The sequence below is a fragment of the Macrobrachium rosenbergii genome, chromosome 24 (assembly GCF_040412425.1).
Source record: "Macrobrachium rosenbergii isolate ZJJX-2024 chromosome 24, ASM4041242v1, whole genome shotgun sequence".
In the NCBI taxonomy this organism is placed as follows: Eukaryota; Metazoa; Arthropoda; class Malacostraca; order Decapoda; family Palaemonidae; genus Macrobrachium; species Macrobrachium rosenbergii.
In genome coordinates, this window is record NC_089764.1 from 8,922,778 (window position 1) to 8,929,295 (window position 6,518).

A 6,518-nucleotide genomic window follows, 5' to 3' on the forward strand; every position below is an offset into this window, starting at 1 on the left:
TAAATTACTGTACGTGGAATCTGCTTGTTTTCCTGCACCTGCTCATTTTTTAATATATATATATATATATATATATATATATATATATATATATATATATATATATATATATATATATATATATATATATATATATATATATATATATATATATATATATATATATATATATATATATATATATATATATATATATATATATATCTTATATATTTAAATGTAACTATGTTTTTAAACATGTGCTCTATAGAAGGGGAACTGGGACTGATCTAGATGGAGGAATTTTGCAGGGGGGAGGGGCCTTCATTTGACCCAAGGAAGGTTTTCACAGAGGTTTCAACCTGTACCCATAATGCTGGTCTCGGCAAAGACCAAGCTGTGGGATAACATTTTGGACTGCTGTGAAACCTAGAGTGTCGGGACACGTAGATTCGTACACTTTCTGACTCGATGTCAAGCCAAATAGTGAGACTGCAATTGTGGCCACTCTTAGAAAAAATTATCCTGCATCTCCTGTGAATTCTTTTGTCATTATAAGGTATGTGTACTATCTTTGAAATTGGCTTACTTTACCTGTGATTAATAATTTTGTATAGAATTCATTGTTTTAAATAAATATGTCAATCAAACCACACCACGTGTGACTTACTATCAAAGTAAATGATCGACTGTCATTCAGAGTTTTCATGGGCAATGCTGGGTTGGTCTGCTAAACGTATATATATATATATATATATAATATTATATATATATATATATATATATATATATAAATGGGATATATATATATATATATCTATATATATATATAAATATATATATATATATATATTATATATATATATATATATATATATATATATATATATATTGTATATATAATGTGTATATATATAATGGTTTTCTAAGTTATCAGTGAATTTCTCTTCCTAATTATTAAAAATTATTATTATTATTATTATTATTATTATTATTATTATTATTATTATTATTATTATTATTATTATTATTATTATTATTATTGATTAGCATTATAAATAGCTATTCTATTCAATGCTACTGTCCACAGAAAAAGTCTCTCTCTACTATTATTATTATTATTATTATTATTATTATTATTATTATTATTATTATTATTATTATTATTATTATTATCAAAGCACTGAAGTATTCTAATGAGGGGCCCATGATCTTAAAGACATCGGTTATAAAAGTCGTCCCTGTTTGCTAAACGAGCATATTTTGTTCAGTAACACGGATTATTGAACCATCCTCATTCAAAATCCATTAGAAAAAGTGTCTCTGGTTTTAGAAAAATATACGTCCGTTTCAGCGAATTTATACCCATTTCATCTTTGTGCCCTTTCATGAAATTTCTGGCTAATAGACTGACATAACAGTAACCTCCTTAAGCATACTCCCGTTGAGGTTAGTGCCGTATGTCACCTCACGCGGTGCACTGTAATCATTACTTCAGGTTCTTTGTAGCAACCCTTCGGCCAGTAGCTACAAACCTTCTCATTCCTTTTTGCTGCATATTGTTCATGTTCTCTTTCTCCAATCTTACTTTCCAACTTCAAATAATTGTTTCAGTGTAATTTCGAGGTTTTCTTGCTGTAATACCTTTAAAACTTTTTTTGCTTTCAATTTCCCTTTCAGTTCTGAATGACCTCATGTGTCCCACTGCTTGGCATTTAACCTAAATTCTATATTCCATTACATACGCCTTAAACATATAATGGTTACACGTAACAATGTTCAAGAAACTGTAAAACATGTGGGCAAAGTTATATCTGTAAGAATTCAATGCCGAAAGACTTTACGGAGACTCTGTAAGAGATAAAAAGGAAGACCCTCTCAGCACAGATTTTGAATACCCGAGTGATGATAACAAATCGCCGGTGGCCCAGGGTTCTTTGCAAGTTGCCGAAAAAGGCGCATGCAAATAGACCGCCGGAAGGGCTGCCGGTGATGATCAAGAGAGAGAGAAGAAGAGAGAGAGATAGATAGATAGATAGATAGAGAGAGAGAGAGAGAGAGAGAGAGAGAGAGAGAGGACTACAAAAGCAGGAAAGGGAAAATAGAGGGTTCTGAATATTCGAGTATAATGTGTGGTCGGTTCTTGAAATATTTATCATTCGGCAAATTTTCACCAGTTAATGATAAAAAGAAGATACTTTATTATGTGATTAAAAAGATCTCATACAGATACATCTGAAGACCTTTTTCAAAATTAATGAACTTATACTCATTGATTATGCAGTGTATCCCCTTGATCTTAGCTGCTGTTTATAAAACTTAATCTTTTAATCCTTATATTTTATTGTATCTATGTTGCTAAAAATGACTTATAGTAGGGCTAAAAGATCTTGCACTCAGTTGTTTTAATTTCTATTTGTCCAAATAGCCTTAATTATATTTTGCCTCACGTTGTATTTCTATGATACACACACGGGCACACACACACACACACACACACACACACACACACACACACACACACACACACATATATATATATATATATATATTTATATATATATATATATATATATATATATATATATATATATATATATATATATATATATATATATATTGGATCTACCCGTAAGAACGACGAGTTGATGGTGTTGAGTCGCTTTTATAAAAGCTAATATACCAATACTGAACACCCAATCATCGTCCACAAAACTGTTTTATAGCATAATTGCCTGTTTGTTTTACTCTCCACGTTCGTTATAGGCATCTTTTGTGTTTATTTTCTCCGTCTTTTAGTCACGTTTTAGCTCTTACCTTGGTAATTGTTTCTTTCAAGTTCTTGTTGTAATTTTGCATTTGTTAATGTTAAAAATTTTTACATTTTTCCCGCTGTATAAGTGACGTTTTAAGTATTTAGAGTGTAATTTTCCAGACTTGAGGATGCATCATGTGATGTGAAACACTGGCATAATAAACTATTTATTTGTGAGAGACATACATGCCTACACATCCTCAACCTGAGATGTTTGTCAGGTCTGTTTTCCTGGATTGATTATATATATATATATATATATATATATATATATATATATATATATATATATATATATATATATATATATATATATATATATATATATATATATATATATATATATATATATATATATATATATATATATATATATATATATATATGTATATATATATATATATATATATATATATATATATATATATATATATATATATATATATATATATATATATATATATATATATATATATATATATATATATATATATATATATGATTATTATCACTTTGTACGTGATTCATTTATCACACATTACCACAGGTGAAAAATAAGAATCAGGTGTAGGTCTGAGGGTTTCGACTTTATTTCCAAGCCATTGACAAAGGACTTCGTCAATGGCGAGGTGAATTAACAAGCTCAAAATAAAATCTTTCTCCTTAATGCTCTACGAACGTTATATATATATATATATATATATATATATATATATATATATATATATATATATATATATATATACATACATATATAAATACATACATACACATACATACATGTATACATACATAAATACATATATATATATATATATATATATATATATATATATATATATATATATATATATACATACATATATAAATACATACATACACATACATACATGTATACATACATACATATATATATATATATATATATATATATATATATAGCATATATATATATATATATATATATATATATATATATATATATATATATATATATATATATATATATATATATATATATATATATATATATATATATATATATATATATATATATATATATATATATATATATATATATATATATATATATATATATATATATATATATATATATATATATATATATATATATATATATATATATATATATATATATATATATATATATATATATATATATATATATATATATATATATATATATATATATATATATATATATATATATATATATATATAGAAGAATTGCAGGGAAACAAACCCGACAAACTTCTCAGGTTGAGGTGTGTAGGCATGTATGTCTCTCACAAGTATCTAGTTTATTATGCCAATGTTTCACATCACTTGATGGATCCTCAAGGCTGGAAAATTACAGACTATAAACATTTAAAACGTCCTTATACAACGGGAAAAAACTATAAAAATCGTTAACATTAGCAAATGCAAAAATTAGAACAAGAACTTGAAAGGAACACCTACCAAGGTAAGAGCTAAACATGGCTACAAAGACGGAGAAAATAAACATACAAAAGATACCTATAACGAACGTGGAGAGTAAACAAACAGGCAATTATGCTATAAACAGTTTTGTGGGCGATGATTGGGTGTTTAGTGTTGGTACATTAGTTTTTATAAAAAGCGACTCCAACACCATCAACTCGCCGTCCTTACGGACAGATCCAATAATTTTAAAATCATTTATATCCAAGCAGGCACCACAAATCTGAGAATGGTTCCGAACATTGGATAGTTTGGGGTTGGATAATGCGCAACCTGTCCTGAAGCTGACACCTTGATGGGAGTAGAAACGGACCTTGAGAAGCCTCCTCGTACATCTAACGTAGGTTTCCAGACTACATCTGGGACAGGTATATTTTTATAAATAATCTTGGATGTCAAGGAAGGGCTCCGTCTGTCCGTCACTCTGAAAAAAAGAAAGTATATTTAGAGGATTTCGTGGGACCAACATCAGATTTATAGCTGGCAATTCATGATGAATTAAATTCATACATTTCTTTTAAAACTTTTGTCAGTAGGAAGGGAACTTAGTATAGATGCATAATTTGGGAACGGTATATATGGGAATAGGTTGTTTCATTTTTGCTTTTAAGAGCTTATTAAATATATATTCTATGGACAACAAGGGATGGAAACAATTGTTGCGGACAAAATTAGCCAAGAACTCTACTTCTTTATGAAAGGCTGGCCAGCTGGAAGTCAGAGAATACGCCCTGTGGAGGAGGGTAGAGAGAGAATTCAACTTAAAGGTGACATTATATGAGCTATAAAAATTGAAGTGGTGCCCAAACGTGTAAAAGTATTTTTTCTATGAATGCTGGTTGAAACCCATATCTTCCCTGGTGATACGTAAATCTAGAAATAATAAAGAGTTGCGAGTTTCTTTCTCTATTGTAAACCAAATATTGGGATGTTGGACATTAATGAAATCTAAGAAGGAATCGGCATTAAAATCGAGTTTAAACAGGGCAAAGGTGTCGTCCACATATCTTTCATGAAATAAAGGGTGTAAACTAAGGGGACAATTGTCACATACTGTCTCCTCAGGAGTTCATAAAAATATTGGCGAAGGTAGGACCTAAAGAGCTGTAGGTCCCGTTGCTAGGTAACCAATTGGTTCTTAGCAACGGAAAATAAATCTAATCCTTCAGGCCAGCCCTAGGAGAGCTGTTAATCAGCTCAGTGGTCTGGTTAAACTAAGGTATACTTAACTTTTAAGGACCTAAAGGGCTTCCCATTGCCATCATCTCCACCTGTCTGAAACAAGAATCGTTAAAAATAAAGACCGTGTCCAGCACTGCCAGTTCTAAAAGTTTCCTAAATAAAGGTCTATTAAAACCATTAAAAGAGAATCGGAAAATGGAAAAGTTTGGTCAATATGATTTCGATCGTCTCCCTAACTGGAATATTAGTAAACAGGGACTCAACGTTGAAACTGACCATAAAAGGTCAGAGCCCTGCTTTAGAATATCCTCCTTGAAATCAGCATCACTTTTTACGTTAAAAGTATTATTGGTGAGCAGTTCTAACAATGGAAGTAAATACTTAACAAGTTTATAATTGGGTATATTTAACGAAGAAAGAATAAATCTAAATTAGGACACCCTCCTTATAGATCTTGGGAAGGCCATGCATGATCCCGTATGTTGGACCAGTAACGAGAAGATTTTGGAAGGTGTTTTCTTCTATGATGTTGTCACGTTTGAGTGCTCTGAGGAACCAGTTAATTCTGTCTTCTATTTTGGTAACGTTTTGTAAAACAGGTATTCCCAATTTCTGGAATCTTGACGAGGCATTGAGAATTAAGTGCATTTTATGAAAATAGTCCTGCTTATCTAAAACTAGAGTTCCCTTACCTTTGTGGGATAATTATATCTAAGTCTTTGGCCAAATCCTTCAAAATATGTAGATCATCTTTTCTGAAAAAGGGAGCCCATCTGGAATTTGAGGCTGTTATACGCTTGGTGGGCTGAGGCTGATAACTGAGACCTCAAGTACTCGGCGTCATTACACAGAGGCAACTTCGATGTTTTCTGGAACAAAATTCTAATGGCAAGAAAAATTGTTGGAAATTGGATTTATAACATGGGAGGCAGAAGTCCAATTCTAAAGAAAGAAGATAGTCTTCCTTTTTTTGATAAAACCCACTTAGACAAATTATGATGTGAAACGATGGCATAATAAACTTGACACTTGTGAGAGA